The 24,858-nt window shown below is 54.6% G+C and overlaps 23 non-coding genes across 23 annotated transcripts; 10 read left to right on the top strand and 13 right to left on the bottom strand.

The window, feature by feature from the left end:
* Positions 1 to 693: 693 nt before the first annotated feature.
* TRNAE-CUC (transfer RNA glutamic acid (anticodon CUC)) lies at positions 694 to 765 on the bottom strand. Its single transcript has one exon. It is a non-coding gene; the product is annotated as a tRNA-Glu (tRNA).
* A 1,296-nt stretch (positions 766 to 2,061) lies between these two features.
* On the top strand, positions 2,062 to 2,144 carry TRNAL-UAA (transfer RNA leucine (anticodon UAA)). The gene has a single exon. It is a non-coding gene; the product is annotated as a tRNA-Leu (tRNA).
* Positions 2,145 to 4,399: 2,255 nt separating this feature from the next.
* Positions 4,400 to 4,482, top strand: TRNAL-UAA (transfer RNA leucine (anticodon UAA)). Its single transcript has one exon. It is a non-coding gene; the product is annotated as a tRNA-Leu (tRNA).
* A 904-nt stretch (positions 4,483 to 5,386) lies between these two features.
* Positions 5,387 to 5,458, bottom strand: TRNAE-CUC (transfer RNA glutamic acid (anticodon CUC)). Its single transcript has one exon. It is a non-coding gene; the product is annotated as a tRNA-Glu (tRNA).
* Positions 5,459 to 5,798: 340 nt separating this feature from the next.
* On the bottom strand, positions 5,799 to 5,870 carry TRNAE-CUC (transfer RNA glutamic acid (anticodon CUC)). The gene has a single exon. It is a non-coding gene; the product is annotated as a tRNA-Glu (tRNA).
* An 894-nt stretch (positions 5,871 to 6,764) lies between these two features.
* Positions 6,765 to 6,847, top strand: TRNAL-UAA (transfer RNA leucine (anticodon UAA)). The gene has a single exon. It is a non-coding gene; the product is annotated as a tRNA-Leu (tRNA).
* Positions 6,848 to 7,751: 904 nt separating this feature from the next.
* Positions 7,752 to 7,823, bottom strand: TRNAE-CUC (transfer RNA glutamic acid (anticodon CUC)). Its single transcript has one exon. It is a non-coding gene; the product is annotated as a tRNA-Glu (tRNA).
* A 1,301-nt stretch (positions 7,824 to 9,124) lies between these two features.
* On the top strand, positions 9,125 to 9,207 carry TRNAL-UAA (transfer RNA leucine (anticodon UAA)). Its single transcript has one exon. It is a non-coding gene; the product is annotated as a tRNA-Leu (tRNA).
* Positions 9,208 to 10,111: 904 nt separating this feature from the next.
* TRNAE-CUC (transfer RNA glutamic acid (anticodon CUC)) lies at positions 10,112 to 10,183 on the bottom strand. Its single transcript has one exon. It is a non-coding gene; the product is annotated as a tRNA-Glu (tRNA).
* A 340-nt stretch (positions 10,184 to 10,523) lies between these two features.
* On the bottom strand, positions 10,524 to 10,595 carry TRNAE-CUC (transfer RNA glutamic acid (anticodon CUC)). The gene has a single exon. It is a non-coding gene; the product is annotated as a tRNA-Glu (tRNA).
* Positions 10,596 to 11,489: 894 nt separating this feature from the next.
* TRNAL-UAA (transfer RNA leucine (anticodon UAA)) lies at positions 11,490 to 11,572 on the top strand. Its single transcript has one exon. It is a non-coding gene; the product is annotated as a tRNA-Leu (tRNA).
* A 904-nt stretch (positions 11,573 to 12,476) lies between these two features.
* Positions 12,477 to 12,548, bottom strand: TRNAE-CUC (transfer RNA glutamic acid (anticodon CUC)). Its single transcript has one exon. It is a non-coding gene; the product is annotated as a tRNA-Glu (tRNA).
* A 1,301-nt stretch (positions 12,549 to 13,849) lies between these two features.
* Positions 13,850 to 13,932, top strand: TRNAL-UAA (transfer RNA leucine (anticodon UAA)). Its single transcript has one exon. It is a non-coding gene; the product is annotated as a tRNA-Leu (tRNA).
* Positions 13,933 to 14,836: 904 nt separating this feature from the next.
* TRNAE-CUC (transfer RNA glutamic acid (anticodon CUC)) lies at positions 14,837 to 14,908 on the bottom strand. The gene has a single exon. It is a non-coding gene; the product is annotated as a tRNA-Glu (tRNA).
* A 340-nt stretch (positions 14,909 to 15,248) lies between these two features.
* Positions 15,249 to 15,320, bottom strand: TRNAE-CUC (transfer RNA glutamic acid (anticodon CUC)). Its single transcript has one exon. It is a non-coding gene; the product is annotated as a tRNA-Glu (tRNA).
* Positions 15,321 to 16,214: 894 nt separating this feature from the next.
* TRNAL-UAA (transfer RNA leucine (anticodon UAA)) lies at positions 16,215 to 16,297 on the top strand. The gene has a single exon. It is a non-coding gene; the product is annotated as a tRNA-Leu (tRNA).
* Positions 16,298 to 17,201: 904 nt separating this feature from the next.
* Positions 17,202 to 17,273, bottom strand: TRNAE-CUC (transfer RNA glutamic acid (anticodon CUC)). Its single transcript has one exon. It is a non-coding gene; the product is annotated as a tRNA-Glu (tRNA).
* A 340-nt stretch (positions 17,274 to 17,613) lies between these two features.
* TRNAE-CUC (transfer RNA glutamic acid (anticodon CUC)) lies at positions 17,614 to 17,685 on the bottom strand. Its single transcript has one exon. It is a non-coding gene; the product is annotated as a tRNA-Glu (tRNA).
* Positions 17,686 to 18,579: 894 nt separating this feature from the next.
* Positions 18,580 to 18,662, top strand: TRNAL-UAA (transfer RNA leucine (anticodon UAA)). The gene has a single exon. It is a non-coding gene; the product is annotated as a tRNA-Leu (tRNA).
* Positions 18,663 to 19,577: 915 nt separating this feature from the next.
* On the bottom strand, positions 19,578 to 19,649 carry TRNAE-CUC (transfer RNA glutamic acid (anticodon CUC)). Its single transcript has one exon. It is a non-coding gene; the product is annotated as a tRNA-Glu (tRNA).
* Positions 19,650 to 20,953: 1,304 nt separating this feature from the next.
* On the top strand, positions 20,954 to 21,036 carry TRNAL-UAA (transfer RNA leucine (anticodon UAA)). Its single transcript has one exon. It is a non-coding gene; the product is annotated as a tRNA-Leu (tRNA).
* Positions 21,037 to 21,940: 904 nt separating this feature from the next.
* On the bottom strand, positions 21,941 to 22,012 carry TRNAE-CUC (transfer RNA glutamic acid (anticodon CUC)). The gene has a single exon. It is a non-coding gene; the product is annotated as a tRNA-Glu (tRNA).
* A 1,296-nt stretch (positions 22,013 to 23,308) lies between these two features.
* On the top strand, positions 23,309 to 23,391 carry TRNAL-UAA (transfer RNA leucine (anticodon UAA)). The gene has a single exon. It is a non-coding gene; the product is annotated as a tRNA-Leu (tRNA).
* The last annotated feature ends 1,467 nt before the right edge of the window (positions 23,392 to 24,858 follow it).

Here is a 24,858-nt window from a genome sequence, read left to right as displayed (position 1 = left end):
GCAACCCCGCCAACAGCCCTACCACCCCAAAAGAAAATTGGGCAGGGATTCCCGCCTCCGCTTCCTCACGGCTTCCGAAACGGGCTTCCAAACGGGCGATGCCCTGACGGGTCAGCCAGTCACCGTCTAGGCCCGGTACACCCCTGTGAATAATAGAGCGTCCAACCTCAAATCAGGCTACAGGGCCCTTCAGCCCATAGAAGGAGAACCTGTCAACAAACGGGGCGAGGGCAATGCTCGGGCCCCTTGCGAAGCCTTTGCCAAGCTCCAAAGGCTGCACTTTCCCAGCAGACCACAGCTCTGTATGCAAATCAAGCAGCTACGACCCCTCCCTCCCCTGCTTTTCTCCTCCAAACCGGTACGCAACCATTTCTGCAGCCCTCTGCCCCAGGGTCCCGGGCAAGGTCTTGGTCTGATGAGGCTAGGGATGGTGGGCGAGCTCGGCTTTGGCAGGGCGACAGGACTAATATTTTCTCTACAGCTTTGGAAGAAAGAAAGCTTCCTTTTTGGGGCACAGGCCCACTTCTAGCGGCGACAGCTTCCGGTAAGGGACCATGCTGAAAAGATGCTTGGAGTTACCGCCAGGGGAGCCACGCCGCTATTGCCTGTGAGTGAAGCTACATTTGAAAGAAATATTTTTTGAGACGCAGTTGTTTGAATTTCTGTAAAAATGTCATTCAGTAAAAGCCTCTCTTCCCTGACCGGGAATCGAACCCGGGCCGCGGCGGTGAGAGCGCCGAATCCTAACCACTAGACCACCAGGGAGACCGCTGGACAGCTCGGGAAGGCCGGGCAGTGGTGTCCGAGTGCACAATGCCTGCAGGTGCCTCAAAGGCCAGTCCATTGGGGGACTGGGAAGAGAGGGGGAGGGCCGAGCAGATAGGTTCTCTCCAGCGGTGAAAAAGGAAGCTGCCTTTTTTGCGTCAAGGGCAGTCTTTCCGCAGCGACAGGAGAATGAATGGGACTCTGCCATAAACACGTTTTGCGTCGCGCTGAGGGCACTTCCTCCATTTTGTGCACGCAAATCTGCATCTGGGAGCAAGATTTCCGGTCGCCAGTTAACTGCATTGCTGTAAATAAAAATGTCAGTTGTTAAAAGAGCTCCTTCCCTGACCGGGAATCGAACCCGGGCCGCGGCGGTGAGAGCGGAATCCTAACCACTAGACCACCAGGGACGGTGGGTGCAACCCGTTGCGTGTCGCTCAGATGGTGGCGTCCGAGTCCAAAGGCTGAGGGCCTCTGCTACAATGGGCACCAGTGCCTGCAGGTCTTCGGGGGCCGTTTCTGCTAATAAATAAATAAATAAAGAAATAAAGAAAGAAAGAAAACAAAAACACTTGTGATGGTCTGCGAAAAGGGGAGCTTAGAGATTGAAGACAGCATCACTTTGGGAACGTTTGCGCTTTCACTTCCAAGCGCTGATATTCCTGTCTTGCTCTCCTGAAAGGACAGCCTTCCTCGCTATGAGCTTTTGTGGGTCAGTGCTGAAGCTCCCCCTAGAGGCTGCCGCTGAAGATGCACACTCACAACTAACCCTCCTTAGGAGAACTGCTTCGTGGGAGAGCACGTTTATTAAAAGGCGGCAGGCCATGATTGCCTGCGAGACACAGCAGGGTTACCATGCAGAGTTCAAAGGGGGCTTTGCTTGTACAGCAAGTGCCGGAGGGCAAGAAGGGATGACATAGGAGCTGCCCTTTTTTCGGGCTCGCACACCAAGGCCTGCACCAGCCTTCGAGGCTCAGCCTGCCTCTGGACTGCCCTAGACCACCTTTACTCAAAGCACACACTCTGGTCGGGGACTCGAAGCCAGGCCCGTGGCAGTGAAAGCACCAAATCCTCACCACTAGGCCACCGGGGAAACGACTGCAGCACCCGGGAGGTTTCCGCAACCGTACTTGCAGTCAGCTGGAGGCTATTGTAATGCTGTTAAGTGAGAGACGTTTGCCGCTCGCAAGCCAATTCCATCCAACCTCCTGCAGGGGGCACTCTGGGCTGGTTTTCCACTTGTTCGCCTGCTGCTGAAACAGCAAAGATTCAATTCGAAGCCCTTTGCAGCAGCTCACCAGGATGGCCGAGTGGTTAAGGCGTTGGACTTAAGATCCAATGGACAAGTGTCCGCGTGGGTTCGAGCCCCACTCCTGGTACAGGTTTTTACTCTTCTTACCTAAATGCGGCAGCAGCTTCGCACAAGCCCTTTCCTGCTGTCTGTAGGCAGTGCCCCTACCTCAAAGCCCTGAGGCTTGAGTTCACCTGAAAAGAGCAACAAGGAATCGTTGCCCGTAGACTCTTTTCCTGGAAAACCTTTGCATTTTTGTACCATGTCCCTCGCATCCCAAGCTTAAGCCGCCAAAGTTGGCAGAGCTTGTGCAACCCCGCCAACAGCCCTACCACCCCAAAAGAAAATTGGGCAGGGATTCCCGCCTCCGCTTCCGAAACGGGCTTCCAAACGGGCGATGCCCTGACGGGTCAGCCAGTCACCGTCTAGGCCCGGTACACCCCTGTGAATAATAGAGCGTCCAACCTCAAATCAGGCTACAGGGCCCTTCAGCCCATAGAAGGAGAACCTGTCAACAAACGGGGCGAGGGCAATGCTCGGGCCCCTTGCGAAGCCTTTGCCAAGCTCCAAAGGCTGCACTTTCCCAGCAGACCACAGCTCTGTATGCAAATCAAGCAGCTACGACCCCTCCCTCCCCTGCTTTTCTCCTCCAAACCGGTACGCAACCATTTCTGCAGCCCTCTGCCCCAGGGTCCCGGGCAAGGTCTTGGTCTGATGAGGCTAGGGATGGTGGGCGAGCTCGGCTTTGGCAGGGCGACAGGACTAATATTTTCTCTACAGCTTTGGAAGAAAGAAAGCTTCCTTTTTGGGGCACAGGCCCACTTCTAGCGGCGACAGCTTCCGTAAGGGACCATGCTGAAAAGATGCTTGGAGTTACCGCCAGGGGAGCCACGCCGCTATTGCCTGTGAGTGAAGCTACATTTGAAAGAAATATTTTTTGAGACGCAGTTGTTTGAATTTCTGTAAAAATGTCATTCAGTAAAAGCCTCTCTTCCCTGACCGGGAATCGAACCCGGGCCGCGGCGGTCCGAATCCTAACCACTAGACCACCAGGGAGACCGCTGGACAGCTCGGGAAGGCCGGGCAGTGGTGTCCGAGTGCACAATGCCTGCAGGTGCCTCAAAGGCCAGTCCATTGGGGGACTGGGAAGAGAGGGGGAGGGCCGAGCAGATAGGTTCTCTCCAGCGGTGAAAAAGGAAGCTGCCTTTTTTGCGTCAAGGGCAGTCTTTCCGCAGCGACAGGAGAATGAATGGGACTCTGCCATAAACACGTTTTGCGTCGCGCTGAGGGCACTTCCTCCATTTTGTGCACGCAAATCTGCATCTGGGAGCAAGATTTCCGGTCGCCAGTTAACTGCATTGCTGTAAATAAAAATGTCAGTTGTTAAAAGAGCTCCTTCCCTGACCGGGAATCGAACCCGGGCCTAACCACTAGACCACCCGGGACGGTGGGTGCACTCCGTTGCGTGTCGCTCAGATGGTGGCGTCCGAGTCCAAAGGCTGAGGGCCTCTGCTACAATGGGCACCAGTGCCTGCAGGTCTTCGGGGGCCGTTTCTGCTAATAAATAAATAAATAAATAAAGAAATAAAGAAAGAAAGAAAGAAAGAAAACAAAAACACTTGTGATGGTCTGCGAAAAGGGGAGCTTAGAGATTGAAGACAGCATCACTTTGGGAACGTTTGCGCTTTCACTTCCAAGCGCTGATGTTCCTGTCTTGCTCTCCTGAAAGGACAGCCTTCCTCGCTATGAGCTTTTGTGGGTCAGTGCTGAAGCTCCCCCTAGAGGCTGCCGCTGAAGATGCACACTCACAACTAACCCTCCTTAGGAGAACTGCTTCGTGGGAGAGCACGTTTATTAAAAGGCGGCAGGCCATGATTGCCTGCGAGACACAGCAGGGTTACCATGCAGAGTTCAAAGGGGGCTTTGCTTGTACAGCAAGTGCCGGAGGGCAAGAAGGGATGACATAGGAGCTGCCCTTTTTTCGGGCTCGCACACCAAGGCCTGCACCAGCCTTCGAGGCTCAGCCTGCCTCTGGACTGCCCTAGACCACCTTTACTCAAAGCACACACTCTGGTCGGGGACTCGAAGCCAGGCCCGTGGCAGTGAAAGCACCAAATCCTCACCACTAGGCCACCGGGGAAACGACTGCAGCACCCGGGAGGTTTCCGCAACCGTACTTGCAGTCAGCTGGAGGCTATTGTAATGCTGTTAAGTGAGAGACGTTTGCCGCTCGCAAGCCAATTCCATCCAACCTCCTGCAGGGGGCACTCTGGGCTGGTTTTCCACTTGTTCGCCTGCTGCTGAAACAGCAAAGATTCAATTCGAAGCCCTTTGCAGCAGCTCACCAGGATGGCCGAGTGGTTAAGGCGTTGGACTTAAGATCCAATGGACAAGTGTCCGCGTGGGTTCGAGCCCCACTCCTGGTACAGGTTTTTACTCTTCTTACCTAAATGCGGCAGCAGCTTCGCACAAGCCCTTTCCTGCTGTCTGTAGGCAGTGCCCCTACCTCAAAGCCCTGAGGCTTGAGTTCACCTGAAAAGAGCAACAAGGAATCGTTGCCCGTAGACTCTTTTCCTGGAAAACCTTTGCATTTTTGTACCATGTCCCTCGCATCCCAAGCTTAAGCCGCCAAAGTTGGCAGAGCTTGTGCAACCCCGCCAACAGCCCTACCACCCCAAAAGAAAATTGGGCAGGGATTCCCGCCTCCGCTTCCGAAACGGGCTTCCAAACGGGCGATGCCCTGACGGGTCAGCCAGTCACCGTCTAGGCCCGGTACACCCCTGTGAATAATAGAGCGTCCAACCTCAAATCAGGCTACAGGGCCCTTCAGCCCATAGAAGGAGAACCTGTCAACAAACGGGGCGAGGGCAATGCTCGGGCCCCTTGCGAAGCCTTTGCCAAGCTCCAAAGGCTGCACTTTCCCAGCAGACCACAGCTCTGTATGCAAATCAAGCAGCTACGACCCCTCCCTCCCCTGCTTTTCTCCTCCAAACCGGTACGCAACCATTTCTGCAGCCCTCTGCCCCAGGGTCCCGGGCAAGGTCTTGGTCTGATGAGGCTAGGGATGGTGGGCGAGCTCGGCTTTGGCAGGGCGACAGGACTAATATTTTCTCTACAGCTTTGGAAGAAAGAAAGCTTCCTTTTTGGGGCACAGGCCCACTTCTAGCGGCGACAGCTTCCGGTAAGGGACCATGCTGAAAAGATGCTTGGAGTTACCGCCAGGGGAGCCACGCCGCTATTGCCTGTGAGTGAAGCTACATTTGAAAGAAATATTTTTTGAGACGCAGTTGTTTGAATTTCTGTAAAAATGTCATTCAGTAAAAGCCTCTCTTCCCTGACCGGGAATCGAACCCGGGCCGCGGCGGTGAGAGCGCCGAATCCTAACCACTAGACCACCAGGGAGACCGCTGGACAGCTCGGGAAGGCCGGGCAGTGGTGTCCGAGTGCACAATGCCTGCAGGTGCCTCAAAGGCCAGTCCATTGGGGGACTGGGAAGAGAGGGGGAGGGCCGAGCAGATAGGTTCTCTCCAGCGGTGAAAAAGGAAGCTGCCTTTTTTGCGTCAAGGGCAGTCTTTCCGCAGCGACAGGAGAATGAATGGGACTCTGCCATAAACACGTTTTGCGTCGCGCTGAGGGCACTTCCTCCATTTTGTGCACGCAAATCTGCATCTGGGAGCAAGATTTCCGGTCGCCAGTTAACTGCATTGCTGTAAATAAAAATGTCAGTTGTTAAAAGAGCTCCTTCCCTGACCGGGAATCGAACCCGGGCCGCGGCGGTGAGAGCGCCGAATCCTAACCACTAGACCACCACGGACGGTGGGTGCACCCCGTTGCGTGTCGCTCAGATGGTGGCGTCCGAGTCCAAAGGCTGAGGGCCTCTGCTACAATGGGCACCAGTGCCTGCAGGTCTTCGGGGGCCGTTTCTGCTAATAAATAAAGAAATAAAGAAATAAAGAAAGAAAGAAAGAAAGAAAACAAAAACACTTGTGATGGTCTGCGAAAAGGGGAGCTTAGAGATTGAAGACAGCATCACTTTGGGAACGTTTGCGCTTTCACTTCCAAGCGCTGATATTCCTGTCTTGCTCTCCTGAAAGGACAGCCTTCCTCGCTATGAGCTTTTGTGGGTCAGTGCTGAAGCTCCCCCTAGAGGCTGCCGCTGAAGATGCACACTCACAACTAACCCTCCTTAGGAGAACTGCTTCGTGGGAGAGCACGTTTATTAAAAGGCGGCAGGCCATGATTGCCTGCGAGACACAGCAGGGTTACCATGCAGAGTTCAAAGGGGGCTTTGCTTGTACAGCAAGTGCCGGAGGGCAAGAAGGGATGACATAGGAGCTGCCCTTTTTTCGGGCTCGCACACCAAGGCCTGCACCAGCCTTCGAGGCTCAGCCTGCCTCTGGACTGCCCTAGACCACCTTTACTCAAAGCACACACCCTGGTCGGGGACTCGAAGCCAGGCCCGTGGCAGTGAAAGCACCAAATCCTCACCACTAGGCCACCGGGGAAACGACTGCAGCACCCGGGAGGTTTCCGCAACCGTACTTGCAGTCAGCTGGAGGCTATTGTAATGCTGTTAAGTGAGAGACGTTTGCCGCTCGCAAGCCAATTCCATCCAACCTCCTGCAGGGGGCACTCTGGGCTGGTTTTCCACTTGTTCGCCTGCTGCTGAAACAGCAAAGATTCAATTCGAAGCCCTTTGCAGCAGCTCACCAGGATGGCCGAGTGGTTAAGGCGTTGGACTTAAGATCCAATGGACAAGTGTCCGCGTGGGTTCGAGCCCCACTCCTGGTACAGGTTTTTACTCTTCTTACCTAAATGCGGCAGCAGCTTCGCACAAGCCCTTTCCTGCTGTCTGTAGGCAGTGCCCCTACCTCAAAGCCCTGAGGCTTGAGTTCACCTGAAAAGAGCAACAAGGAATCGTTGCCCGTAGACTCTTTTCCTGGAAAACCTTTGCATTTTTGTACCATGTCCCTCGCATCCCAAGCTTAAGCCGCCAAAGTTGGCAGAGCTTGTGCAACCCCGCCAACAGCCCTACCACCCCAAAAGAAAATTGGGCAGGGATTCCCGCCTCCGCTTCCGAAACGGGCTTCCAAACGGGCGATGCCCTGACGGGTCAGCCAGTCACCGTCTAGGCCCGGTACACCCCTGTGAATAATAGAGCGTCCAACCTCAAATCAGGCTACAGGGCCCTTCAGCCCATAGAAGGAGAACCTGTCAACAAACGGGGCGAGGGCAATGCTCGGGCCCCTTGCGAAGCCTTTGCCAAGCTCCAAAGGCTGCACTTTCCCAGCAGACCACAGCTCTGTATGCAAATCAAGCAGCTACGACCCCTCCCTCCCCTGCTTTTCTCCTCCAAACCGGTACGCAACCATTTCTGCAGCCCTCTGCCCCAGGGTCCCGGGCAAGGTCTTGGTCTGATGAGGCTAGGGATGGTGGGCGAGCTCGGCTTTGGCAGGGCGACAGGACTAATATTTTCTCTACAGCTTTGGAAGAAAGAAAGCTTCCTTTTTGGGGCACAGGCCCACTTCTAGCGGCGACAGCTTCCGGTAAGGGACCATGCTGAAAAGATGCTTGGAGTTACCGCCAGGGGAGCCACGCCGCTATTGCCTGTGAGTGAAGCTACATTTTAAAGAAATATTTTTTGAGACGCAGTTGTTTGAATTTCTGTAAAAATGTCATTCAGTAAAAGCCTCTCTTCCCTGACCGGGAATCGAACCCGGGCCGCGGCGGTGAGAGCGCCGAATCCTAACCACTAGACCACCAGGGAGACCGCTGGACAGCTCGGGAAGGCCGGGCAGTGGTGTCCGAGTGCACAATGCCTGCAGGTGCCTCAAAGGCCAGTCCATTGGGGGACTGGGAAGAGAGGGGGAGGGCCGAGCAGATAGGTTCTCTCCAGCGGTGAAAAAGGAAGCTGCCTTTTTTGCGTCAAGGGCAGTCTTTCCGCAGCGACAGGAGAATGAATGGGACTCTGCCATAAACACGTTTTGCGTCGCGCTGAGGGCACTTCCTCCATTTTGTGCACGCAAATCTGCATCTGGGAGCAAGATTTCCGGTCGCCAGTTAACTGCATTGCTGTAAATAAAAATGTCAGTTGTTAAAAGAGCTCCTTCCCTGACCGGGAATCGAACCCGGGCCGTGGCTAGACCACCAGGGACGGTGGGTGCACCCCGTTGCGTGTCGCTCAGATGGTGGCGTCCGAGTCCAAAGGCTGAGGGCCTCTGCTACAATGGGCACCAGTGCCTGCAGGTCTTCGGGGGCCGTTTCTGCTAATAAATAAATAAATAAAGAAATAAAGAAAGAAAGAAAGAAAGAAAGAAAGAAAGAAAGAAAGAAAACAAAAACACTTGTGATGGTCTGCGAAAAGGGGAGCTTAGAGATTGAAGACAGCATCACTTTGGGAACGTTTGCGCTTTCACTTCCAAGCGCTGATATTCCTGTCTTGCTCTCCTGAAAGGACAGCCTTCCTCGCTATGAGCTTTTGTGGGTCAGTGCTGAAGCTCCCCCTAGAGGCTGCCGCTGAAGATGCACACTCACAACTAACCCTCCTTAGGAGAACTGCTTCGTGGGAGAGCACGTTTATTAAAAGGCGGCAGGCCATGATTGCCTGCGAGACACAGCAGGGTTACCATGCAGAGTTCAAAGGGGGCTTTGCTTGTACAGCAAGTGCCGGAGGGCAAGAAGGGATGACATAGGAGCTGCCCTTTTTTCGGGCTCGCACACCAAGGCCTGCACCAGCCTTCGAGGCTCAGCCTGCCTCTGGACTGCCCTAGACCACCTTTACTCAAAGCACACACTCTGGTCGGGGACTCGAAGCCAGGCCCGTGGCAGTGAAAGCACCAAATCCTCACCACTAGGCCACCGGGGAAACGACTGCAGCACCCGGGAGGTTTCCGCAACCGTACTTGCAGTCAGCTGGAGGCTATTGTAATGCTGTTAAGTGAGAGACGTTTGCCGCTCGCAAGCCAATTCCATCCAACCTCCTGCAGGGGGCACTCTGGGCTGGTTTTCCACTTGTTCGCCTGCTGCTGAAACAGCAAAGATTCAATTCGAAGCCCTTTGCAGCAGCTCACCAGGATGGCCGAGTGGTTAAGGCGTTGGACTTAAGATCCAATGGACAAGTGTCCGCGTGGGTTCGAGCCCCACTCCTGGTACAGGTTTTTACTCTTCTTACCTAAATGCGGCAGCAGCTTCGCACAAGCCCTTTCCTGCTGTCTGTAGGCAGTGCCCCTACCTCAAAGCCCTGAGGCTTGAGTTCACCTGAAAAGAGCAACAAGGAATCGTTGCCCGTAGACTCTTTTCCTGGAAAACCTTTGCATTTTTGTACCATGTCCCTCGCATCCCAAGCTTAAGCCGCCAAAGTTGGCAGAGCTTGTGCAACCCCGCCAACAGCCCTACCACCCCAAAAGAAAATTGGGCAGGGATTCCCGCCTCCGCTTCCGAAACGGGCTTCCAAACGGGCGATGCCCTGACGGGTCAGCCAGTCACCGTCTAGGCCCGGTACACCCCTGTGAATAATAGAGCGTCCAACCTCAAATCAGGCTACAGGGCCCTTCAGCCCATAGAAGGAGAACCTGTCAACAAACGGGGCGAGGGCAATGCTCGGGCCCCTTGCGAAGCCTTTGCCAAGCTCCAAAGGCTGCACTTTCCCAGCAGACCACAGCTCTGTATGCAAATCAAGCAGCTACGACCCCTCCCTCCCCTGCTTTTCTCCTCCAAACCGGTACGCAACCATTTCTGCAGCCCTCTGCCCCAGGGTCCCGGGCAAGGTCTTGGTCTGATGAGGCTAGGGATGGTGGGCGAGCTCGGCTTTGGCAGGGCGACAGGACTAATATTTTCTCTACAGCTTTGGAAGAAAGAAAGCTTCCTTTTTGGGGCACAGGCCCACTTCTAGCGGCGACAGCTTCCGGTAAGGGACCATGCTGAAAAGATGCTTGGAGTTACCGCCAGGGGAGCCACGCCGCTATTGCCTGTGAGTGAAGCTACATTTGAAAGAAATATTTTTTGAGACGCAGTTGTTTGAATTTCTGTAAAAATGTCATTCAGTAAAAGCCTCTCTTCCCTGACCGGGAATCGAACCCGGGCCGCGGCGGTGAGAGCGCCGAATCCTAACCACTAGACCACCAGGGAGACCGCTGGACAGCTCGGGAAGGCCGGGCAGTGGTGTCCGAGTGCACAATGCCTGCAGGTGCCTCAAAGGCCAGTCCATTGGGGGACTGGGAAGAGAGGGGGAGGGCCGAGCAGATAGGTTCTCTCCAGCGGTGAAAAAGGAAGCTGCCTTTTTTGCGTCAAGGGCAGTCTTTCCGCAGCGACAGGAGAATGAATGGGACTCTGCCATAAACACGTTTTGCGTCGCGCTGAGGGCACTTCCTCCATTTTGTGCACGCAAATCTGCATCTGGGAGCAAGATTTCCGGTCGCCAGTTAACTGCATTGCTGTAAATAAAAATGTCAGTTGTTAAAAGAGCTCCTTCCCTGACCGGGAATCGAACCCGGGCCGCGGCGGTGAGAGCGCCGAATCCTAACCACTAGACCACCACGGACGGTGGGTGCACCCCGTTGCGTGTCGCTCAGATGGTGGCGTCCGAGTCCAAAGGCTGAGGGCCTCTGCTACAATGGGCACCAGTGCCTGCAGGTCTTCGGGGGCCGTTTCTGCTAATAAATAAAGAAATAAAGAAATAAAGAAAGAAAGAAAGAAAGAAAACAAAAACACTTGTGATGGTCTGCGAAAAGGGGAGCTTAGAGATTGAAGACAGCATCACTTTGGGAACGTTTGCGCTTTCACTTCCAAGCGCTGATATTCCTGTCTTGCTCTCCTGAAAGGACAGCCTTCCTCGCTATGAGCTTTTGTGGGTCAGTGCTGAAGCTCCCCCTAGAGGCTGCCGCTGAAGATGCACACTCACAACTAACCCTCCTTAGGAGAACTGCTTCGTGGGAGAGCACGTTTATTAAAAGGCGGCAGGCCATGATTGCCTGCGAGACACAGCAGGGTTACCATGCAGAGTTCAAAGGGGGCTTTGCTTGTACAGCAAGTGCCGGAGGGCAAGAAGGGATGACATAGGAGCTGCCCTTTTTTCGGGCTCGCACACCAAGGCCTGCACCAGCCTTCGAGGCTCAGCCTGCCTCTGGACTGCCCTAGACCACCTTTACTCAAAGCACACACCCTGGTCGGGGACTCGAAGCCAGGCCCGTGGCAGTGAAAGCACCAAATCCTCACCACTAGGCCACCGGGGAAACGACTGCAGCACCCGGGAGGTTTCCGCAACCGTACTTGCAGTCAGCTGGAGGCTATTGTAATGCTGTTAAGTGAGAGACGTTTGCCGCTCGCAAGCCAATTCCATCCAACCTCCTGCAGGGGGCACTCTGGGCTGGTTTTCCACTTGTTCGCCTGCTGCTGAAACAGCAAAGATTCAATTCGAAGCCCTTTGCAGCAGCTCACCAGGATGGCCGAGTGGTTAAGGCGTTGGACTTAAGATCCAATGGACAAGTGTCCGCGTGGGTTCGAGCCCCACTCCTGGTACAGGTTTTTACTCTTCTTACCTAAATGCGGCAGCAGCTTCGCACAAGCCCTTTCCTGCTGTCTGTAGGCAGTGCCCCTACCTCAAAGCCCTGAGGCTTGAGTTCACCTGAAAAGAGCAACAAGGAATCGTTGCCCGTAGACTCTTTTCCTGGAAAACCTTTGCATTTTTGTACCATGTCCCTCGCATCCCAAGCTTAAGCCGCCAAAGTTGGCAGAGCTTGTGCAACCCCGCCAACAGCCCTACCACCCCAAAAGAAAATTGGGCAGGGATTCCCGCCTCCGCTTCCGAAACGGGCTTCCAAACGGGCGATGCCCTGACGGGTCAGCCAGTCACCGTCTAGGCCCGGTACACCCCTGTGAATAATAGAGCGTCCAACCTCAAATCAGGCTACAGGGCCCTTCAGCCCATAGAAGGAGAACCTGTCAACAAACGGGGCGAGGGCAATGCTCGGGCCCCTTGCGAAGCCTTTGCCAAGCTCCAAAGGCTGCACTTTCCCAGCAGACCACAGCTCTGTATGCAAATCAAGCAGCTACGACCCCTCCCTCCCCTGCTTTTCTCCTCCAAACCGGTACGCAACCATTTCTGCAGCCCTCTGCCCCAGGGTCCCGGGCAAGGTCTTGGTCTGATGAGGCTAGGGATGGTGGGCGAGCTCGGCTTTGGCAGGGCGACAGGACTAATATTTTCTCTACAGCTTTGGAAGAAAGAAAGCTTCCTTTTTGGGGCACAGGCCCACTTCTAGCGGCGACAGCTTCCGGTAAGGGACCATGCTGAAAAGATGCTTGGAGTTACCGCCAGGGGAGCCACGCCGCTATTGCCTGTGAGTGAAGCTACATTTGAAAGAAATATTTTTTGAGACGCAGTTGTTTGAATTTCTGTAAAAATGTCATTCAGTAAAAGCCTCTCTTCCCTGACCGGGAATCGAACCCGGGCCGCGGCGGTGAGAGCGCCGAATCCTAACCACTAGACCACCAGGGAGACCGCTGGACAGCTCGGGAAGGCCGGGCAGTGGTGTCCGAGTGCACAATGCCTGCAGGTGCCTCAAAGGCCAGTCCATTGGGGGACTGGGAAGAGAGGGGGAGGGCCGAGCAGATAGGTTCTCTCCAGCGGTGAAAAAGGAAGCTGCCTTTTTTGCGTCAAGGGCAGTCTTTCCGCAGCGACAGGAGAATGAATGGGACTCTGCCATAAACACGTTTTGCGTCGCGCTGAGGGCACTTCCTCCATTTTGTGCACGCAAATCTGCATCTGGGAGCAAGATTTCCGGTCGCCAGTTAACTGCATTGCTGTAAATAAAAATGTCAGTTGTTAAAAGAGCTCCTTCCCTGACCGGGAATCGAACCCGGGCCGTGGCTAGACCACCAGGGACGGTGGGTGCACCCCGTTGCGTGTCGCTCAGATGGTGGCGTCCGAGTCCAAAGGCTGAGGGCCTCTGCTACAATGGGCACCAGTGCCTGCAGGTCTTCGGGGGCCGTTTCTGCTAATAAATAAATAAATAAAGAAATAAAGAAAGAAAGAAAGAAAGAAAGAAAGAAAGAAAGAAAGAAAACAAAAACACTTGTGATGGTCTGCGAAAAGGGGAGCTTAGAGATTGAAGACAGCATCACTTTGGGAACGTTTGCGCTTTCACTTCCAAGCGCTGATATTCCTGTCTTGCTCTCCTGAAAGGACAGCCTTCCTCGCTATGAGCTTTTGTGGGTCAGTGCTGAAGCTCCCCCTAGAGGCTGCCGCTGAAGATGCACACTCACAACTAACCCTCCTTAGGAGAACTGCTTCGTGGGAGAGCACGTTTATTAAAAGGCGGCAGGCCATGATTGCCTGCGAGACACAGCAGGGTTACCATGCAGAGTTCAAAGGGGGCTTTGCTTGTACAGCAAGTGCCGGAGGGCAAGAAGGGATGACATAGGAGCTGCCCTTTTTTCGGGCTCGCACACCAAGGCCTGCACCAGCCTTCGAGGCTCAGCCTGCCTCTGGACTGCCCTAGACCACCTTTACTCAAAGCACACACTCTGGTCGGGGACTCGAAGCCAGGCCCGTGGCAGTGAAAGCACCAAATCCTCACCACTAGGCCACCGGGGAAACGACTGCAGCACCCGGGAGGTTTCCGCAACCGTACTTGCAGTCAGCTGGAGGCTATTGTAATGCTGTTAAGTGAGAGACGTTTGCCGCTCGCAAGCCAATTCCATCCAACCTCCTGCAGGGGGCACTCTGGGCTGGTTTTCCACTTGTTCGCCTGCTGCTGAAACAGCAAAGATTCAATTCGAAGCCCTTTGCAGCAGCTCACCAGGATGGCCGAGTGGTTAAGGCGTTGGACTTAAGATCCAATGGACAAGTGTCCGCGTGGGTTCGAGCCCCACTCCTGGTACAGGTTTTTACTCTTCTTACCTAAATGCGGCAGCAGCTTCGCACAAGCCCTTTCCTGCTGTCTGTAGGCAGTGCCCCTACCTCAAAGCCCTGAGGCTTGAGTTCACCTGAAAAGAGCAACAAGGAATCGTTGCCCGTAGACTCTTTTCCTGGAAAACCTTTGCATTTTTGTACCATGTCCCTCGCATCCCAAGCTTAAGCCGCCAAAGTTGGCAGAGCTTGTGCAACCCCGCCAACAGCCCTACCACCCCAAAAGAAAATTGGGCAGGGATTCCCGCCTCCGCTTCCGAAACGGGCTTCCAAACGGGCGATGCCCTGACGGGTCAGCCAGTCACCGTCTAGGCCCGGTACACCCCTGTGAATAATAGAGCGTCCAACCTCAAATCAGGCTACAGGGCCCTTCAGCCCATAGAAGGAGAACCTGTCAACAAACGGGGCGAGGGCAATGCTCGGGCCCCTTGCGAAGCCTTTGCCAAGCTCCAAAGGCTGCACTTTCCCAGCAGACCACAGCTCTGTATGCAAATCAAGCAGCTACGACCCCTCCCTCCCCTGCTTTTCTCCTCCAAACCGGTACGCAACCATTTCTGCAGCCCTCTGCCCCAGGGTCCCGGGCAAGGTCTTGGTCTGATGAGGCTAGGGATGGTGGGCGAGCTCGGCTTTGGCAGGGCGACAGGACTAATATTTTCTCTACAGCTTTGGAAGAAAGAAAGCTTCCTTTTTGGGGCACAGGCCCACTTCTAGCGGCGACAGCTTCCGGTAAGGGACCATGCTGAAAAGATGCTTGGAGTTACCGCCAGGGGAGCCACGCCGCTATTGCCTGTGAGTGAAGCTACATTTGAAAGAAATATTTTTTGAGACGCAGTTGTTTGAATTTCTGTAAAAATGTCATTCAGTAAAAGCCTCTCTTCCCTGACCGGGAATCGAACCCGGGCCGCGGCGGTGAGAGCGCCGAATCCTAACCACTAGACCACCAGGGAGACCGCTGGACAGCTCGGGAAGGCCGGGCAGTGGTGTCCGAGTGCACAATGCCTGCAGGTGCCTCAAAGGCCAGTCCATTGGGGGACTGGGAAGAGAGGGGGAGGGCCGAGCAGATAGGTTCTCTCCAGCGGTGAAAAAGGAAGCTGCCTTTTTTGCGTCAAGGGCAGTCTTTCCGCAGCGACAGGAGAATGAATGGGACTCTGCCATAAACACGTTTTGCGTCGCGCTGAGGGCACTTCCTCCATTTTGTGCACGCAAATCTGCATCTGGGAGCAAGATTTCCGGTCGCCAGTTAACTGCATTGCTGTAAATAAAAATGTCAGTTGTTAAAAGAGCTCCTTCCCTGACCGGGAATCGAACCCGGGCCGCGGCGGTGAGAGCGCCGAATCCTAACCACTAGACCACCACGGACGGTGGGTGCACCCCGTTGCGTGTCGCTCAGATGGTGGCGTCCGAGTCCAAAGGCTGAGGGCCTCTGCTACAATGGGCACCAGTGCCTGCAGGTCTTCGGGGGCCGTTTCTGCTAATAAATAAAGAAATAAAGAAATAAAGAAAGAAAGAAAGAAAGAAAACAAAAACACTTGTGATGGTCTGCGAAAAGGGGAGCTTAGAGATTGAAGACAGCATCACTTTGGGAACGTTTGCGCTTTCACTTCCAAGCGCTGATATTCCTGTCTTGCTCTCCTGAAAGGACAGCCTTCCTCGCTATGAGCTTTTGTGGGTCAGTGCTGAAGCTCCCCCTAGAGGCTGCCGCTGAAGATGCACACTCACAACTAACCCTCCTTAGGAGAACTGCTTCGTGGGAGAGCACGTTTATTAAAAGGCGGCAGGCCATGATTGCCTGCGAGACACAGCAGGGTTACCATGCAGAGTTCAAAGGGGGCTTTGCTTGTACAGCAAGTGCCGGAGGGCAAGAAGGGATGACATAGGAGCTGCCCTTTTTTCGGGCTCGCACACCAAGGCCTGCACCAGCCTTCGAGGCTCAGCCTGCCTCTGGACTGCCCTAGACCACCTTTACTCAAAGCACACACCCTGGTCGGGGACTCGAAGCCAGGCCCGTGGCAGTGAAAGCACCAAATCCTCACCACTAGGCCACCGGGGAAACGACTGCAGCACCCGGGAGGTTTCCGCAACCGTACTTGCAGTCAGCTGGAGGCTATTGTAATGCTGTTAAGTGAGAGACGTTTGCCGCTCGCAAGCCAATTCCATCCAACCTCCTGCAGGGGGCACTCTGGGCTGGTTTTCCACTTGTTCGCCTGCTGCTGAAACAGCAAAGATTCAATTCGAAGCCCTTTGCAGCAGCTCACCAGGATGGCCGAGTGGTTAAGGCGTTGGACTTAAGATCCAATGGACAAGTGTCCGCGTGGGTTCGAGCCCCACTCCTGGTACAGGTTTTTACTCTTCTTACCTAAATGCGGCAGCAGCTTCGCACAAGCCCTTTCCTGCTGTCTGTAGGCAGTGCCCCTACCTCAAAGCCCTGAGGCTTGAGTTCACCTGAAAAGAGCAACAAGGAATCGTTGCCCGTAGACTCTTTTCCTGGAAAACCTTTGCATTTTTGTACCATGTCCCTCGCATCCCAAGCTTAAGCCGCCAAAGTTGGCAGAGCTTGTGCAACCCCGCCAACAGCCCTACCACCCCAAAAGAAAATTGGGCAGGGATTCCCGCCTCCGCTTCCGAAACGGGCTTCCAAACGGGCGATGCCCTGACGGGTCAGCCAGTCACCGTCTAGGCCCGGTACACCCCTGTGAATAATAGAGCGTCCAACCTCAAATCAGGCTACAGGGCCCTTCAGCCCATAGAAGGAGAACCTGTCAACAAACGGGGCGAGGGCAATGCTCGGGCCCCTTGCGAAGCCTTTGCCAAGCTCCAAAGGCTGCACTTTCCCAGCAGACCACAGCTCTGTATGCAAATCAAGCAGCTACGACCCCTCCCTCCCCTGCTTTTCTCCTCCAAACCGGTACGCAACCATTTCTGCAGCCCTCTGCCCCAGGGTCCCGGGCAAGGTCTTGGTCTGATGAGGCTAGGGATGGTGGGCGAGCTCGGCTTTGGCAGGGCGACAGGACTAATATTTTCTCTACAGCTTTGGAAGAAAGAAAGCTTCCTTTTTGGGGCACAGGCCCACTTCTAGCGGCGACAGCTTCCGGTAAGGGACCATGCTGAAAAGATGCTTGGAGTTACCGCCAGGGGAGCCACGCCGCTATTGCCTGTGAGTGAAGCTACATTTGAAAGAAATATTTTTTGAGACGCAGTTGTTTGAATTTCTGTAAAAATGTCATTCAGTAAAAGCCTCTCTTCCCTGACCGGGAATCGAACCCGGGCCGCGGCGGTGAGAGCGCCGAATCCTAACCACTAGACCACCAGGGAGACCGCTGGACAGCTCGGGAAGGCCGGGCAGTGGTGTCCGAGTGCACAATGCCTGCAGGTGCCTCAAAGGCCAGTCCATTGGGGGACTGGGAAGAGAGGGGGAGGGCCGAGCAGATAGGTTCTCTCCAGCGGTGAAAAAGGAAGCTGCCTTTTTTGCGTCAAGGGCAGTCTTTCCGCAGCGACAGGAGAATGAATGGGACTCTGCCATAAACACGTTTTGCGTCGCGCTGAGGGCACTTCCTCCATTTTGTGCACGCAAATCTGCATCTGGGAGCAAGATTTCCGGTCGCCAGTTAACTGCATTGCTGTAAATAAAAATGTCAGTTGTTAAAAGAGCTCCTTCCCTGACCGGGAATCGAACCCGGGCCGCGGCGGTGAGAGCGCCGAATCCTAACCACTAGACCACCACGGACGGTGGGTGCACCCCGTTGCGTGTCGCTCAGATGGTGGCGTCCGAGTCCAAAGGCTGAGGGCCTCTGCTACAATGGGCACCAGTGCCTGCAGGTCTTCGGGGGCCGTTTCTGCTAATAAATAAAGAAATAAAGAAATAAAGAAAGAAAGAAAGAAAGAAAACAAAAACACTTGTGATGGTCTGCGAAAAGGGGAGCTTAGAGATTGAAGACAGCATCACTTTGGGAACGTTTGCGCTTTCACTTCCAAGCGCTGATATTCCTGTCTTGCTCTCCTGAAAGGACAGCCTTCCTCGCTATGAGCTTTTGTGGGTCAGTGCTGAAGCTCCCCCTAGAGGCTGCCGCTGAAGATGCACACTCACAACTAACCCTCCTTAGGAGAACTGCTTCGTGGGAGAGCACGTTTATTAAAAGGCGGCAGGCCATGATTGCCTGCGAGACACAGCAGGGTTACCATGCAGAGTTCAAAGGGGGCTTTGCTTGTACAGCAAGTGCCGGAGGGCAAGAAGGGATGACATAGGAGCTGCCCTTTTTTCGGGCTCGCACACCAAGGCCTGCACCAGCCTTCGAGGCTCAGCCTGCCTCTGGACTGCCCTAGACCACCTTTACTCAAAGCACACACCCTGGTCGGGGACTCGAAGCCAGGCCCGTGGCAGTGAAAGCACCAAATCCTCACCACTAGGCCACCGGGGAAACGACTGCAGCACCCGGGAGGTTTCCGCAACCGTACTTGCAGTCAGCTGGAGGCTATTGTAATGCTGTTAAGTGAGAGACGTTTGCCGCTCGCAAGCCAATTCCATCCAACCTCCTGCAGGGGGCACTCTGGGCTGGTTTTCCACTTGTTCGCCTGCTGCTGAAACAGCAAAGATTCAATTCGAAGCCCTTTGCAGCAGCTCACCAGGATGGCCGAGTGGTTAAGGCGTTGGACTTAAGATCCAATGGACAAGTGTCCGCGTGGGTTCGAGCCCCACTCCTGGTACAGGTTTTTACTCTTCTTACCTAAATGCGGCAGCAGCTTCGCACAAGCCCTTTCCTGCTGTCTGTAGGCAGTGCCCCTACCTCAAAGCCCTGAGGCTTGAGTTCACCTGAAAAGAGCAACAAGGAATCGTTGCCCGTAGACTCTTTTCCTGGAAAACCTTTGCATTTTTGTACCATGTCCCTCGCATCCCAAGCTTAAGCCGCCAAAGTTGGCAGAGCTTGTGCAACCCCGCCAACAGCCCTACCACCCCAAAAGAAAATTGGGCAGGGATTCCCGCCTCCGCTTCCTCACGGCTTCCGAAACGGGCTTCCAAACGGGCGATGCCCTGACGGGTCAGCCAGTCACCGTCTAGGCCCGGTACACCCCTGTGAATAATAGAGCGTCCAACCTCAAATCAGGCTACAGGGCCCTTCAGCCCATAGAAGGAGAACCTGTCAACAAACGGGGCGAGGGCAATGCTCGGGCCCCTTGCGAAGCCTTTGCCAAGCTCCAAAGGCTGCACTTTCCCAGCAGACCACAGCTCTGTATGCAAATCAAGCAGCTACGACCCCTCCCTCCCCTGCTTTTCTCCTCCAAACCGGTACGCAACCATTTCTGCAGCCCTCTGCCCCAGGGTCCCGGGCAAGGTCTTGGTCTGATGAGGCTAGGGATGGTGGGCGAGCTCGGCTTTGGCAGGGCGACAGGACTAATATTTTCTCTACAGCTTTGGAAGAAAGAAAGCTTCCTTTTTGGGGCACAGGCCCACTTCTAGCGGCGACAGCTTCCGGTAAGGGACCATGCTGAAAAGATGCTTGGAGTTACCGCCAGGGGAGCCACGCCGCTATTGCCTGTGAGTGAAGCTACATTTGAAAGAAATATTTTTTGAGACGCAGTTGTTTGAATTTCTGTAAAAATGTCATTCAGTAAAAGCCTCTCTTCCCTGACCGGGAATCGAACCCGGGCCGCGGCGGTGAGAGCGCCGAATCCTAACCACTAGACCACCAGGGAGACCGCTGGACAGCTCGGGAAGGCCGGGCAGTGGTGTCCGAGTGCACAATGCCTGCAGGTGCCTCAAAGGCCAGTCCATTGGGGGACTGGGAAGAGAGGGGGAGGGCCGAGCAGATAGGTTCTCTCCAGCGGTGAAAAAGGAAGCTGCCTTTTTTGCGTCAAGGGCAGTCTTTCCGCAGCGACAGGAGAATGAATGGGACTCTGCCATAAACACGTTTTGCGTCGCGCTGAGGGCACTTCCTCCATTTTGTGCACGCAAATCTGCATCTGGGAGCAAGATTTCCGGTCGCCAGTTAACTGCATTGCTGTAAATAAAAATGTCAGTTGTTAAAAGAGCTCCTTCCCTGACCGGGAATCGAACCCGGGCCGCGGCGGTGAGAGCGGAATCCTAACCACTAGACCACCAGGGACGGTGGGTGCAACCCGTTGCGTGTCGCTCAGATGGTGGCGTCCGAGTCCAAAGGCTGAGGGCCTCTGCTACAATGGGCACCAGTGCCTGCAGGTCTTCGGGGGCCGTTTCTGCTAATAAATAAAGAAATAAAGAAATAAAGAAAGAAAGAAAGAAAGAAAACAAAAACACTTGTGATGGTCTGCGAAAAGGGGAGCTTAGAGATTGAAGACAGCATCACTTTGGGAACGTTTGCGCTTTCACTTCCAAGCGCTGATATTCCTGTCTTGCTCTCCTGAAAGGACAGCCTTCCTCGCTATGAGCTTTTGTGGGTCAGTGCTGAAGCTCCCCCTAGAGGCTGCCGCTGAAGATGCACACTCACAACTAACCCTCCTTAGGAGAACTGCTTCGTGGGAGAGCACGTTTATTAAAAGGCGGCAGGCCATGATTGCCTGCGAGACACAGCAGGGTTACCATGCAGAGTTCAAAGGGGGCTTTGCTTGTACAGCAAGTGCCGGAGGGCAAGAAGGGATGACATAGGAGCTGCCCTTTTTTCGGGCTCGCACACCAAGGCCTGCACCAGCCTTCGAGGCTCAGCCTGCCTCTGGACTGCCCTAGACCACCTTTACTCAAAGCACACACCCTGGTCGGGGACTCGAAGCCAGGCCCGTGGCAGTGAAAGCACCAAATCCTCACCACTAGGCCACCGGGGAAACGACTGCAGCACCCGGGAGGTTTCCGCAACCGTACTTGCAGTCAGCTGGAGGCTATTGTAATGCTGTTAAGTGAGAGACGTTTGCCGCTCGCAAGCCAATTCCATCCAACCTCCTGCAGGGGGCACTCTGGGCTGGTTTTCCACTTGTTCGCCTGCTGCTGAAACAGCAAAGATTCAATTCGAAGCCCTTTGCAGCAGCTCACCAGGATGGCCGAGTGGTTAAGGCGTTGGACTTAAGATCCAATGGACAAGTGTCCGCGTGGGTTCGAGCCCCACTCCTGGTACAGGTTTTTACTCTTCTTACCTAAATGCGGCAGCAGCTTCGCACAAGCCCTTTCCTGCTGTCTGTAGGCAGTGCCCCTACCTCAAAGCCCTGAGGCTTGAGTTCACCTGAAAAGAGCAACAAGGAATCGTTGCCCGTAGACTCTTTTCCTGGAAAACCTTTGCATTTTTGTACCATGTCCCTCGCATCCCAAGCTTAAGCCGCCAAAGTTGGCAGAGCTTGTGCAACCCCGCCAACAGCCCTACCACCCCAAAAGAAAATTGGGCAGGGATTCCCGCCTCCGCTTCCGAAACGGGCTTCCAAACGGGCGATGCCCTGACGGGTCAGCCAGTCACCGTCTAGGCCCGGTACACCCCTGTGAATAATAGAGCGTCCAACCTCAAATCAGGCTACAGGGCCCTTCAGCCCATAGAAGGAGAACCTGTCAACAAACGGGGCGAGGGCAATGCTCGGGCCCCTTGCGAAGCCTTTGCCAAGCTCCAAAGGCTGCACTTTCCCAGCAGACCACAGCTCTGTATGCAAATCAAGCAGCTACGACCCCTCCCTCCCCTGCTTTTCTCCTCCAAACCGGTACGCAACCATTTCTGCAGCCCTCTGCCCCAGGGTCCCGGGCAAGGTCTTGGTCTGATGAGGCTAGGGATGGTGGGCGAGCTCGGCTTTGGCAGGGCGACAGGACTAATATTTTCTCTACAGCTTTGGAAGAAAGAAAGCTTCCTTTTTGGGGCACAGGCCCACTTCTAGCGGCGACAGCTTCCGGTAAGGGACCATGCTGAAAAGATGCTTGGAGTTACCGCCAGGGGAGCCACGCCGCTATTGCCTGTGAGTGAAGCTACATTTGAAAGAAATATTTTTTGAGACGCAGTTGTTTGAATTTCTGTAAAAATGTCATTCAGTAAAAGCCTCTCTTCCCTGACCGGGAATCGAACCCGGGCCGCGGCGGTGAGAGCGCCGAATCCTAACCACTAGACCACCAGGGAGACCGCTGGACAGCTCGGGAAGGCCGGGCAGTGGTGTCCGAGTGCACAATGCCTGCAGGTGCCTCAAAGGCCAGTCCATTGGGGGACTGGGAAGAGAGGGGGAGGGCCGAGCAGATAGGTTCTCTCCAGCGGTGAAAAAGGAAGCTGCCTTTTTTGCGTCAAGGGCAGTCTTTCCGCAGCGACAGGAGAATGAATGGGACTCTGCCATAAACACGTTTTGCGTCGCGCTGAGGGCACTTCCTCCATTTTGTGCACGCAAATCTGCATCTGGGAGCAAGATTTCCGGTCGCCAGTTAACTGCATTGCTGTAAATAAAAATGTCAGTTGTTAAAAGAGCTCCTTCCCTGACCGGGAATCGAACCCGGGCCGCGGCGGTGAGAGCGGAATCCTAACCACTAGACCACCAGGGACGGTGGGTGCAACCCGTTGCGTGTCGCTCAGATGGTGGCGTCCGAGTCCAAAGGCTGAGGGCCTCTGCTACAATGGGCACCAGTGCCTGCAGGTCTTCGGGGGCCGTTTCTGCTAATAAATAAATAAATAAAGAAATAAAGAAAGAAAGAAAACAAAAACACTTGTGATGGTCTGCGAAAAGGGGAGCTTAGAGATTGAAGACAGCATCACTTTGGGAACGTTTGCGCTTTCACTTCCAAGCGCTGATATTCCTGTCTTGCTCTCCTGAAAGGACAGCCTTCCTCGCTATGAGCTTTTGTGGGTCAGTGCTGAAGCTCCCCCTAGAGGCTGCCGCTGAAGATGCACACTCACAACTAACCCTCCTTAGGAGAACTGCTTCGTGGGAGAGCACGTTTATTAAAAGGCGGCAGGCCATGATTGCCTGCGAGACACAGCAGGGTTACCATGCAGAGTTCAAAGGGGGCTTTGCTTGTACAGCAAGTGCCGGAGGGCAAGAAGGGATGACATAGGAGCTGCCCTTTTTTCGGGCTCGCACACCAAGGCCTGCACCAGCCTTCGAGGCTCAGCCTGCCTCTGGACTGCCCTAGACCACCTTTACTCAAAGCACACACTCTGGTCGGGGACTCGAAGCCAGGCCCGTGGCAGTGAAAGCACCAAATCCTCACCACTAGGCCACCGGGGAAACGACTGCAGCACCCGGGAGGTTTCCGCAACCGTACTTGCAGTCAGCTGGAGGCTATTGTAATGCTGTTAAGTGAGAGACGTTTGCCGCTCGCAAGCCAATTCCATCCAACCTCCTGCAGGGGGCACTCTGGGCTGGTTTTCCACTTGTTCGCCTGCTGCTGAAACAGCAAAGATTCAATTCGAAGCCCTTTGCAGCAGCTCACCAGGATGGCCGAGTGGTTAAGGCGTTGGACTTAAGATCCAATGGACAAGTGTCCGCGTGGGTTCGAGCCCCACTCCTGGTACAGGTTTTTACTCTTCTTACCTAAATGCGGCAGCAGCTTCGCACAAGCCCTTTCCTGCTGTCTGTAGGCAGTGCCCCTACCTCAAAGCCCTGAGGCTTGAGTTCACCTGAAAAGAGCAACAAGGAATCGTTGCCCGTAGACTCTTTTCCTGGAAAACCTTTGCATTTTTGTACCATGTCCCTCGCATCCCAAGCTTAAGCCGCCAAAGTTGGCAGAGCTTGTGCAACCCCGCCAACAGCCCTACCACCCCAAAAGAAAATTGGGCAGGGATTCCCGCCTCCGCTTCCGAAACGGGCTTCCAAACGGGCGATGCCCTGACGGGTCAGCCAGTCACCGTCTAGGCCCGGTACACCCCTGTGAATAATAGAGCGTCCAACCTCAAATCAGGCTACAGGGCCCTTCAGCCCATAGAAGGAGAACCTGTCAACAAACGGGGCGAGGGCAATGCTCGGGCCCCTTGCGAAGCCTTTGCCAAGCTCCAAAGGCTGCACTTTCCCAGCAGACCACAGCTCTGTATGCAAATCAAGCAGCTACGACCCCTCCCTCCCCTGCTTTTCTCCTCCAAACCGGTACGCAACCATTTCTGCAGCCCTCTGCCCCAGGGTCCCGGGCAAGGTCTTGGTCTGATGAGGCTAGGGATGGTGGGCGAGCTCGGCTTTGGCAGGGCGACAGGACTAATATTTTCTCTACAGCTTTGGAAGAAAGAAAGCTTCCTTTTTGGGGCACAGGCCCACTTCTAGCGGCGACAGCTTCCGTAAGGGACCATGCTGAAAAGATGCTTGGAGTTACCGCCAGGGGAGCCACGCCGCTATTGCCTGTGAGTGAAGCTACATTTGAAAGAAATATTTTTTGAGACGCAGTTGTTTGAATTTCTGTAAAAATGTCATTCAGTAAAAGCCTCTCTTCCCTGACCGGGAATCGAACCCGGGCCGCGGCGGTCCGAATCCTAACCACTAGACCACCAGGGAGACCGCTGGACAGCTCGGGAAGGCCGGGCAGTGGTGTCCGAGTGCACAATGCCTGCAGGTGCCTCAAAGGCCAGTCCATTGGGGGACTGGGAAGAGAGGGGGAGGGCCGAGCAGATAGGTTCTCTCCAGCGGTGAAAAAGGAAGCTGCCTTTTTTGCGTCAAGGGCAGTCTTTCCGCAGCGACAGGAGAATGAATGGGACTCTGCCATAAACACGTTTTGCGTCGCGCTGAGGGCACTTCCTCCATTTTGTGCACGCAAATCTGCATCTGGGAGCAAGATTTCCGGTCGCCAGTTAACTGCATTGCTGTAAATAAAAATGTCAGTTGTTAAAAGAGCTCCTTCCCTGACCGGGAATCGAACCCGGGCCTAACCACTAGACCACCCGGGACGGTGGGTGCACTCCGTTGCGTGTCGCTCAGATGGTGGCGTCCGAGTCCAAAGGCTGAGGGCCTCTGCTACAATGGGCACCAGTGCCTGCAGGTCTTCGGGGGCCGTTTC

Source organism: Ambystoma mexicanum, chromosome 5p, assembly GCF_040938575.1.
Source record: "Ambystoma mexicanum isolate Mex_15411 chromosome 5p, UKY_AmexF1_1, whole genome shotgun sequence".
In the NCBI taxonomy this organism is placed as follows: Eukaryota; Metazoa; Chordata; class Amphibia; order Caudata; family Ambystomatidae; genus Ambystoma; species Ambystoma mexicanum.
The sequence above is the reverse complement of the archived record's forward strand: the minus strand, read 5'-3'. Positions and strand labels throughout refer to the sequence as shown.